The sequence below is a fragment of the Macrobrachium nipponense genome, chromosome 27, assembly GCF_015104395.2.
Source record: "Macrobrachium nipponense isolate FS-2020 chromosome 27, ASM1510439v2, whole genome shotgun sequence".
Lineage (NCBI taxonomy): Eukaryota > Metazoa > Arthropoda > Malacostraca > Decapoda > Palaemonidae > Macrobrachium > Macrobrachium nipponense.
In genome coordinates this window covers 67,114,734-67,126,724 of record NC_087216.1, presented here as the reverse complement: position 1 = coordinate 67,126,724, position 11,991 = coordinate 67,114,734, and positions in this window count along the sequence as shown.

The window sequence follows — 11,991 nt, the reverse complement described above, 5'->3', positions numbered from 1 at the left end:
ATATATATATATATATATATATATATATATATATATATATACTATTATATATATATATATATTGAATATATATATATATTTATATATATATATTTATATATATATATTATTATATATATATGTATATATATATATATATATATATATATATATATATATATATATATATATATAAAGATTGTATATTTTTTGAAATCAGTACTTTGTAGATTAAAGAATCTGGACTCTAAACTATTCCGTGTTATTTAAGACTAACACAAGTACTATGAAAATATATACAGAATTCGGTTTTTGGTATTTGTTATGTGTATGCACACAACGCACACACATATGATAGTATATATACACTATACATTCGTACACCCTTATAGACAACGTGCATAGGCACCATTTTATTCCTTCCAGGGACAAAAACTAAAAAAACGAAAAGAGAAGATAAAATCGTCTCTTAACCGAAGGCAGCAAACAGGATCCTAAGCGAATTACCGAGTCAGATTGGACTCTCTCTCTCTCTCGCCAGGTCATTTTCGAAGCTCATTGCACATGAGGCGGAGTCAAGTGGAGGGGAGGGGAAAGGGAAAGGGGAGGAGGGAAGTCGGATGAGGAGGAGGTAGTGTTCTCAACCCAGAAGCGCCTCCACCTACTACAACACTCCTCCATCATAGAAACAATTTAAATGCAATCTGTTGTTACCCCCCCCCCCCCACCTCATCTCTCTCTCTCTCTCTCTCTTCTCTCTCTCTCTCTCACGATTGTGGGAGGAAAGGGGTCGACCATAACGGCCATTGGGACCTGAAAGAGGATGACTTGAAAACTTTAGTGTTTTAGAGAGAGAGAGAGAGAGAGAGAGGGGGGGGGGGGGAGGGGGGGGGGGGTGGGTTGGCAAGGCACTGATGTTGGAGTAACACAAATTGCACTTAGATCGCTCCTATTGATGGAGTAGGTGTTGTAGTGGGTGGAGGATGAGGAAGAAGCACTTTCATGCGGAACACTCCCCTCCTCCTCCTCCTCTCGTGGGGATCCAAAGCATTATATCCACCCATTTCTATATTGTGTGTTCGACAAATTATTATGTAAATAAACGACATGTTTCATCCCCCTGAGGGGCTGTTATAGTACTAAACGCGGCCCTCCCATTTGAGGGCCTGCCGCCATGTTTAGCTACAACGTAGCACCTGGGAATAGAGGTGGACGCCTAATAGAAGCCAAAGTAGCACCACTGTTTCTTGATCACAGCTTCTGCTATAGAGCATAAATACGTCGAATGTCTCAATGATTATTAAGGATATTAGAACACGATAGCCGAGCTTGTATCTTAATAACCTACGAAGACCAAAAAAAAACAAAATGAAACGGTGACCTTTCTATAACTATTTCATCACAACTGTAGGTGGATTAAAAGAGATCTGTTCTGACAAATAAAGAATAAATACAAAATGCAAGTTGTTATAATAACTTTTTACGTGTATATTAGACGAGTCGGGTAATACTCAAATATTATTATTTTGTTTCTGATGTCCTTTGGATTAAGTGAAGGTGACAGCCATAATTCTGTGCCAGGGTGGAAATGTCTTGCTGGCTTCCTCTCTTGACGTGTCCTGATTTTCAGCATATTATGATCGTGGCACGTTAATACTGTGGTGATTTCAGTCTTCAAATAAAATCATTCTTGTTATACTATATTCTGCATTGTATAGAGTAAAAGAAATACTTTAAAATATTCCGTGCTCGTTATTGAAAATTCTCGGTAGTAAGCAAGTAAGGCCTTTTGGTTACTGGTTGTGTCGACGTCTCTGTCAGACGTTGCAGTGATGCAAAAGGACACTGGCTCGATTTTGTCAGTCATTAAGAGTTTTCTTGCAGTAAGTAGGCCGGACGCCATCAGTTCTTCAGTTTGAGACGTGTAAAGGTATTGATAGAATTTAGCAAAATGGAGTTGATCTAATTTTATGGTTTCTCAACGAAATCCCGGAAGGTGTCAGTCTCTCTCGGTGGGAGTATTTCAGGACGACGCCAACAAACCGTAGAAAACTGATTCTGTCATTGGATTGAAAATCGCTGTATCTTTCCTATATGCCGCTAATCTTGGTTGAAGTTATATTACTTCTTGTCAATAAACGTGAGGCTACGACGACTCGAAGATTGCTAGTAGCATGTAAATGACGTGTGTTAGCCCAGAGTAGGCCTATGCCCGCAGACTTTTTATTTGGTATTATGCTTTATCATTTAACCTTTATTCTGTAGCTTCATTTAGAATATATAAAGGTAGGTTTTTTCCTGGGATAAAAGTTAACGAATCATCATGTCAATGAAAAATGGCCGTTTAAAATGGTATGGACAAGGGAGACACTAGACTTATGCTTACTCATTCGACAAGAATATGTAGTATTCTGACCTGACCATCTGTTGAGAACAATTTTGTTCCAAATAAGTTTAAATCGCGGTGTTATAGTAGTCCATATTTTCATATTCCCTCCTAAGTATTGTTCTAAAGCCTTTGAATAGAAAGAAATGATTTCTGTAGCCTGGTTTGCCGTTGGTTTGTTACCTAGATGCTGCTAATGGCGGGAAAAATCGTATTTTGCGAAACATGTTTTAAAAACTTCCGGAAATAAGAAAATGCGGTTTGTTATATGAATCAAATATCGCCTTCATAGTGATGCTATTTCTTGCTTGTCACTCAAGATGTTTGGTGGCATATAGGCCTAGTAGGAGCTACTGTTAGTGTAACATGTCTGTTTCAAACGGCCACTTGAGGTCGCACACTCGGCAGGGAGACAGCCATTCATTGTTGCCGACTCTGTAGCTTCTTTAATACCCATTTTTTCCGTTATATTAATGGTTAGCTACCTTACTGAACAGCACAGATGTCATGTCATCTTAGGTTGTTTTCTTCAGCATATTTCTCACTGGTAATGTTATTAAAAAGTTGAACATTTTGGCTTAGCCTTGATTCTCAACGCTTAGATCACAATATGATTAATTTTGTGTTTACGGGAATCGCATTTCGTTCAGCCACTTTCCTCTACAGTTTTAACGTTAAATCGTTTTTCTCACTGACTGAGGAGTTCATTTCTGTAGCTCCTTTTTTTTCCCTCTCATATTTCATTAGACTTTCTTGTGCCTATTTTTTTATTTCTGGCGTGATCTCGGGGAGAGAGGGGCCGAGAAACGGGACGTGTCCCTGAATAAAAGCCTTTCCTCGTAAAAGGCAACGTCTTCTCCCGATTCCAAACAATTGTGCTGAGGTTCGCGCCATAATTCCAATAGAAGTCGTGTCTGCCCTCCATCATTTGTGTTGGTGGGTGGAAGGGCGGTTGAGGGAAGGGACGGGGAGAGGTAGAGCGTGTGGGAGAGGGGATGGCGTGTGGAGATGGGGATGTGGGTGGGATGTACGGAAGGGGGGTTTGGTATTGGTTGGGGGCTGCGAGGTAGGGGAGGAGGAGTTGTTCGCGGTTGAGGAAGGGGAGGGAAGGCACTCTAGCTCACACCACAAACACAGTTGCGGGCGGGCACACTATACTATTTATGAGGTGAAAACAAGCTTTATTCTCTCGTTTCCTTTACTCAATTTTAGTTAAGTTTACTTTATGTTACTTCAAAATGCTTATTTTAATTCATGTCTATTATCCTTTTCTGCAACAATAGTTGACCCCGAAAAATGAAAGATATTCCTAAATTAGGTTGTTAGGAACAATCGTTTACCAATTGTTCCCTTGGTGGATTGTTGCCTCCTTTGTTTTTGTTTTTTAATTGCTGGCGAGTTGACGTCTGGTGGATGGCGTCAAACTTCGTCAGTCAGGTTCTGGAGGGCAGAACAACAAGTCAGGTTCTGGAGGGCAAAACGACCAGTCAGTCAGTCAGAGGCAGTCAGGTATGATTACCTGTGGACCAGCATGAGGCAGCGTCAGGTACTGGATACCTGGTTATTTAATTGAAGTCTTCGTATGGAGTATGTCTTCGAGTTGGAGGTCGACAGCCTTTGGACAGCATTGGCGTGTTTTCGTCGTCGAGAAGACTACGTGTCGAGTACGACCTCACTGGGCAGCAGCAATAGCGTGTTTTCGTCGTGAAGAGGACGACGTGTCGAGAGCGACTTCACTGGGCAGCAGCAGTGACGTGTTTTCGTCCAGTGGTCGAGGAGCTTCCATACTGCATCTGAGGACGAGATGGTTGTTGTATCAACTCTGTCTTGATCGTCCAGCATTCGAAGAGGATGTCCCATATTGTCTCTAAGAACGAGGTGGGTTGTCGTATCGGCTCTATCTTGATCGTCCGGCATTGGACTGTTGTCCTCATTGTTTGAGGAAGTGTTCCCGTTTTGCTCTTAGTATCATTATGCCGCTTTAGTGTTTAATTCTCATTTATTATTATGCTGCTGTTTTTACATTTATTGTAATCTTTATTTCACTGCTTTTTCAATGTGTTTGCGTTTTTGCCACCCAGAACCTTGACTCACTTGTACATTTTGTATATTTTGTAAATAAATTAATTTTAAGGTAACTTTTTGACTTTGTTATGCTCCTCCCTCCTTTGTTTGTCACCTGTCGTCAGTCATTACAGCCCAATTGCTTATTATTTTTAAGAACCTGTCGATCTCGAGAGTCGAGATCGTAATATTGGCGACCTTAGGCCAGGGTTGGTTCTGTTTTGGCTGACGGGGGTGTGGCAGCATCGGGAAGAGGATTTTGTTTGAAAAAAAAAAAATTTAAAAAAAAAAAAAATTAATAATAATAATTTTTTTTTTCTGTTAGGTGGGGAGGTGTTAGGAACAATCGTTTACCAATTGTTCCCTTGGTGGATTGTTGCCTCCTTTGTTTTTTTGTTTTTTAATTGCTGGCGAGTTTGACGTCTGTGGATGGCGTCAAACTTCGTCAGTCAGGTTCTGGAGGGCAGAACAACAAGTCATGGTTCTGGAGGGCAAAAACGACCAGTCAGTAGTCAGTCAGAGGCAGTCAGGTATGATTACCTGTGGACCAGCATGAGGCAGCGTCAGTACTGATACCTGGTTATTTAATTGAAGTCTTCGTATGGAGTATGTCTTCGAGTTGGAGGTCGAGACAGCCTTTGGACAGCATTGGCGTGTTTTCGTCGTCGAGAAGACTACGTGTCGAGTACGACCTCACTGGGCAGCAGCAATAGCGTGTTTTCGTCGTGAAGACGGACGACGGTGTCGAGAGCGACTTCATGCAGCAGCAGTGACGTGTTTTCGTCCAGTGGTCGAGGAGCTTCCATACTGCATCTGAGGACGAGATGGTTGTTGTATCAACTCTGTCTTGATCGTCCAGCATTCGAAGAGGATGTCCATATTGTCTCCAAGAACGAGGTGGTTGTCGTATCGGCTCTTATCTTGATCGTCCGGCATTGGACTGTTGTCCTCATTGTTTGAGGAAGTGTTCCCGTTTTGCTCTTAGTATCATTATGCCGCTTTAGTGTTTAATTCTCATTTATTATTATGCTGCTGTTTTTACATTTATTGTAATCTTTGTTTCACTGCTTTTTCAATGTGTTTGCGTTTTTGCGCACCCAGAACCTTGACTCACTTGTACATTTTGTATATTTTGTAAATAAATTAATTTTAAGGTAACTTTTTGACTTTGTTATGCTCCTCCCTCCTTTGTTTGTCACTGTCGTCAGTCATTACAGCCCAATTGCTTATTATTTTTAAGAACCTGTCGATCTCGAGAGTCGAGATCGATATAGGTATAACACTATTTCCATTTTTACTTTTAACCCCCCCACCCCACCCCTTTCATTTGCCTTTTTCTTGACAACTGAGGCAGAGCCTTGCACTTGGCTTTGACATCCATCGCTTTCCAGGTTGAGAACATTCTTCATTTTGAGGGCTACCCTTATAATATATTCCTCCTTTTCTGTCAGGGGATTTCAGTGTCTCTAAATTTATGTCCTGATCTGTTTTTTTGAATTGATTTACACATGAATAAATGTTCGGTGGTGTCATCCTCCACTCTGCAAATATCACAGACCTCGTCCTTAAGCTTACCCCGGAAGTTAACCTTCAAGTTCAACATACTGAGTCTTGCTTTCAGTATGACACAGGCGTCCTTTTGTTTCCTGTTCCCTTATTTACTTGTTTTCCTTGAAGTTATCTATGAACCTCAGCTTCTTCATTAATTTCCTTTTTCTTTCAAATTCTCTCGGATATCTTGATTAATTTTTATCTTTATTTCCTTTTTCAGTGATTTTTTTGGCATATTCTCTCATGCCATTAATTTCTTCATTATATTTTTGTTTAACATTATCCATAGGGGGCTCTTAATTGACCTTCTACTATTTATTTGATTAATCCTTTCTCCTCCGAATTTATGATGTGGAAAAGCATTATTTCTTATTATATTCAATTCTGTAGGCTACTGGCCATGTGCCAGACTCCGCTATAATTTCCCAATATGGAGTGCCCTTAGGTTGTTCATACATTCCTCTAGTGCATTTAATTCGTATTCCGTTAAGTTATTCCATATATTTAAAGTGGCAGTTAATGTTGGTACCACTACTGTTTCATAGATCTTTTTCCTTACGTCTAATGCCATGTTTCCTACTTAATGTCCCCGTATCTTCTCATTTCTCTTAGTAGGTACTCGATCTTATCTAAGTTCTGTCCTTATTTGGACATCTGTTCTCTTTACTGTTTTATCTATTACGAGCACTGCTGACTTACTTGGCTTAGTATTAGATGTAAATTTCTTAAGCTGCTCTAGGCTGCAGCAGTTGCCAATTGCCATTTCTATTCCTTCTTTCCTGCTGGTGGGGATTAATATGTCATCAACAAATATTAGGGACTCTATTGCTATATTTCTTATGAGTGTAACGTTCTTCCTGCTTAAATCATTCACTCTGCCTGTCACTATGCTGCAGAGCTTTGGACCGTAAATTGTAGCTTGCCTCACATTTTCTGTTATGTCAATTGTATTAGTTTCTCCCACAGGGCATTTTATGACTGCTTTGCCGTTTTCACTCATTTCTCTTATCAACCATGCATCTTTCCACCCTATCATTTTCCCTATCTCTTTGATGCAGTCCTTCAGATCCAGTTTATCAAAGCATTTATTTGCATCCCCAAACCATATGTACGTTGGGGCTCCTAACATTGAGTTGTAGGCAATCACTGCATTTGGGGTCAGCAGGTGATCAACTGTGGATCTTCCTTCAGTGGCACCACACTGGAACCGGCTTATCTTCTGGTTTATCTCATCCTTTGTTATTTCCGTCCCCACTTTTTCAGATACCTTGCTTATGGTATTAGTAATTGATATCCCTCTCTTGTCTTCTAAATCTAGTTTACTTTCTTTTTTATGCAGTGATCATATAATACTTCAGTTTTTTCCCATTCATCCGGAGTGGTTAACTCTTCCTCAATGTCTCCAATTAAGAGTGCCAGACTTTCAGTTATTTCTGTAGCCATACTTTTTTATAATTATATTATTTATACCTTGACCATCCGGGGTGTATTTATTCTTCAGGTTCTTTACTGCTTTTTCTACTTATGGACATCCATTTCTGGTACTGGAGGTTAATTTCATCTGCTAGCCTTCCATTTCATCTTTAGGTATATCTAATATGGATAGATTTTTATAACATTGTTCATATTCTCTTTTAATTTCTTCAACATTTTCTATTATTTTCCCTTCCTTGCTTTTTACTGCCACCACATTGTTTGGTGTTGTGCCGTCTAGTTTTTTCTTGAAGTGCCAAAAGTCTGCTCCATTTATTCCCTCTTTGGATTTTATTGCGGCTGCTGCTTCCTTTATTTTGTCCACTTCTGTGTGCCATTTGGTGCATTTCTATTTTATTTGACCATTTTCTCTTGCTATGTCCACCAAGGCTTGTCTGTCTTTGCAATCTTTTAGCTTTCTTACATCTACTACATATTTTCCACTCTTGCTTCTCTCGCTTATTATTCTCCAGTTCATGAGGTCCACTCTCACAGCACAGTGGTCTGTACTCCTTCTTCATCTTCTTCCCTTATCATTACATAGTCAATAATAGACTTCTGCATGTTTTGTATTCTTGTTCATGTTCCAATGCATTTTCTATGATTAGTGTCATTAGTTTGTTTTGTTTGATTAGGTTCAGCAGTGATTTTCCTTCTTTAGTCACTTATTCCTTATTGTTGGAAATGACTTTTCCTATTTTGCAGTTGAAGTCTCCAATGATAATTACTTTTCCTTTGTTTTCCTCTGCTTTATTAATTTCCTCTTGCATTGAGGAGTACTTGCTTATCAGCCAGTCATTTTTGCACTTATTTTCATGTGGGGCACATATAAAAGCTAACTGTATCTTGTTTGTGCCGTTATTGATACTGACCCAGACAGATTCATGAGTTGTTTTCTTCTTTAGTTTGTACAGTGACACTTGTCAGTTCATTCTTAGTGCCTAATAGGACACCTCCTCCATCCCTCCTCCTGTTGTTATGGAACACCTTGTAACCAGTTATTTGTATATATTCATTTTCGTAAAGGTGATTTTCTGTTAGGCACATTAGTACTCGGTTCACCTTTTCAATTATTTCTTTCAAGGATTCTAATTTCTACTTGATGCTCCTAATATTTACATAATGTATTCCTCAGTTAGTGTATAGTCTTTTTTTCATTATACATCTTGTCTTTTTACATTTGTATATAGTCTTCCACACCCCTATCCCTGTTGACCTCTCCCTAGGTATGGTTCACTCATGGTGGACACTGGGGTTTCTTACTACTTCTGCCCATGATACTGGGTTTGGCCTCTTCTTGTGTATTCATCATTTCCAAAAAATATATCTTGTTCGCCACTTCTTGCATTTTCTCTCTTAAGATATCCATTTCATTTTTTACTATTTACTCTTTAGTAGTTTACTTTATCTGGCTACTTCTTTCAAGGTGTTGTGTGCTGTAACGCCTGAAGTGGCAGCCCATCTCGTTAAATGGACATGGTTCCATATTTTAATAAACTTCTACATATACTCATCCTCATCTCTGCTTGCTCCTTTATTCTGGCTCATAGTCAACGTGTGGCTCATTTCTGGGTACCTTTCCTTTCCATTGAGTATAGCCCTGTTTTGGCTTCTGATTCTGTGACTGTATTTACAATTTCTACCATATTTGTAGTGCCCCTTTGACCTACTGCATTTCCTAGTACTATAGTCTTATTTTGCCTAAAGACTGTGACTATATTTACAGTTCCTGCCATATTTGCAATAACCCTCTTTGTAGAAGTTACATACTGTCCTTTGGTTTACCCCTTTTCTGTCCAGACTGGTCTGGGATCTTTTATAGATTCTGCTTTTCCACTGATGCAGGTACTCACAAGACTCTCCTTTCTTGCTCTTTCCGGCTGTGGGTGGCATCTCCGCCTCCTCTTCATTAGACTGTTCCTGGGCAAATTAAATTGACTTTATTCAGGGTAGAAAAAAAGGTAAAGGGAGATTCAGTCCCGCTTTTTCCCTATTTTGTCGGAATTTGTGCCACAGTTAAAAAAAATTATTAGTTTCGAAAATAAAATTCAAATTCGCTTCATCCTGTATAACCAGAGCTGGGATTAAAACCTGTCCTCCGAAACTTTGTATATCTCGTAAGCAAATAGCTATAATTGTCAGTCATTTGAATGTTAACTTCAGCCATAGCTAGTTAATTATTGTCAACTATTGGCATAAGTAGCAGATTAAACATGAACTCTTGTAATAATTAGAAGTCTCAGTGTAAACATTCGTAATTCGGAGTACCTAATCATCAATTAAATAGATAAAACGATTGAGATCCTAAAAATAATTTCCAATGAAATTATTCATAATAATCGAACAGAAATGGAAACTCGAAAACCAATAAGGATTTTAAATGATGATTTTTTCAAATTCCATGTGACATCAAATTCTGCATCTGTTGATTCACCGTCGTTTCATGACTTAATTGACCAATGCGGCGTCGTGGTTTGGCCATAGGCCGAATTAAATTCCTCCCTTTGCCCAAATCAAAGTTTAATATAAATTCCGGAATTGATATCCCGTCCGCATTTAGGAATTCTCTCGTGTAGCCAAAGAGATGGCGGCATATATGCAAACATAAAATGCGCCTTTTTCGTCAAATGCAATACATATTAATTAATCAGCAGCGCAAATAAATACAACATAACGGAAGTGATGCTCGGTTTGAATAATAAATGGTTATATCCGTCTATTGCTAAGCAGTAAACCATATGATACGCGTATATATATATATATATATATATATATATATATATATATATATATATATATATATATATATGATAAACGCGGCGCCTGATAAAGAAAACTTGGAGATTTGTTAACAAATCTTTCTCATGGAACACTTGGGAAATGCGAATTTCTAAAATAAACTTTTTTTTTTTTTTTTTTTTTTTTTTTTTTTTTGTTTTTTAATCTCACCTCCTTTATCTGAAGGATTTTGGAGAGAGTCTGTGAACACAAGGTAAAAAAAAAAAAAAAAAAAAAAAAAAATTTGGGGCGCGCTAAGATGTTTCCCGCTCGAATGAAGTAATATCAAGTTCATGGAAGCGAAGAGGACAAGAAGCAGCGTCTGATTTTCCCGCTATGACAGAAATCCTCTCGCGCCAAAAGTGGATTCGGAAGGATGTGACATTTGCCCCAGGAGGTAACTGGGGAGGACGCTGCTTGACATTCAGCCGGTAATTAATAACATAAGTATTATTATTGCACTTCGGTTCCGATTCTCTGTTGCGCGTCGATGTAGTTTCGCTTACTCTGGGAGTAAGCCTTCAAACAACTTTGTTGTTGTTTTTGCTTGGTGGGCGTCGGGTAGGAAATGTCTGAGGAAAAGCCTAAAAAGGTCTGAAAAAGGTGTTTCGCGTTGAGTTAAAGATACAGGAATTTTGGGATAGGCTATTTATGATTAATTTATTAGAAAGAAAATGTAAAAAAATAGTGTGCTTGTTAAGCAGTACAGAACAATTATTTCTAATAAAATAGAGCTGGTGGTCGGATCAGGCCTTGTTATTGGAGAAAATGTTCCCACATTTCTGAAAGGAGTTCTTGGAAAAAAGTTCTCTTTTAGAGAGGTTGAATGAAAGAATATCGATACCCTTCGTAGGGGGTTGATGCCGTCAGTGCGTTTTACCTAAGGTTCTTTGCAGCGTCCCTTCGGCCCCGAGCAGCAGCCCCTTCCATTCCCTTGACTGTACTGCCGTTCATATTCTCTTCGTTCCAGACCAACTCGCTCTTGGGATGAATGGGCGGGATTCGGGTGGCACCTGCCTTATATATATCTCGCATTTCAGGTCGGTTTGACCTCACTCTCTCTCTCTCTCTCTCTCTCTCTCTCTCTCTCTCTCTCTCTCTCTCTGATGGAACCACCATTACCTGCGAAACATTAATTTAAAAGATACCGGTAAATTAGGGGCTATTTAATTAATGCCCTTCGAGGAAGCAGCAATTAATCACATGAATGTGGAAAAGGATTTTTCGTTGATCTGAAAAAAATATTGAAAATTCTTACCCTTCATTAAATAAAAAAAAAAATCATATAAATATATAGTCTTATATGTGTTTCTAAGGAGATGATGAACTGTTTTGATATGTATATAGAAAACAATTTATCATTTTTTGTAAAAAAAAAAAAAAAAAAAAAAAAAACAAAAAAAAAAAAAAAAAAAAAAAAACTCTTGGTTTCGTTAAATAGAAGAAATATAAATTTGTAAGGGCAAATATCTTTTTAATTAAATAAGATAACGATGAGCTATTCAACTGATTAAGTTCCAACGGGAATTAATCACAGTAATATAAATGACTATTAGTCTTCCATAGTTTTGTGAATAAATTTGTCAAATTTTATGGCCACAACATTATTTTTTCTTTATTTTTAGTCTAAATAATCAATAAAAAAATAATGGCTATTTTTGGTAACGGCTAAGCTGTCGAATTTTACACAAGTATGATTATCAATATATATTATTCCCTTTCCATATTCCCTGATTTAATAAAGAAAAGATATGATTTAA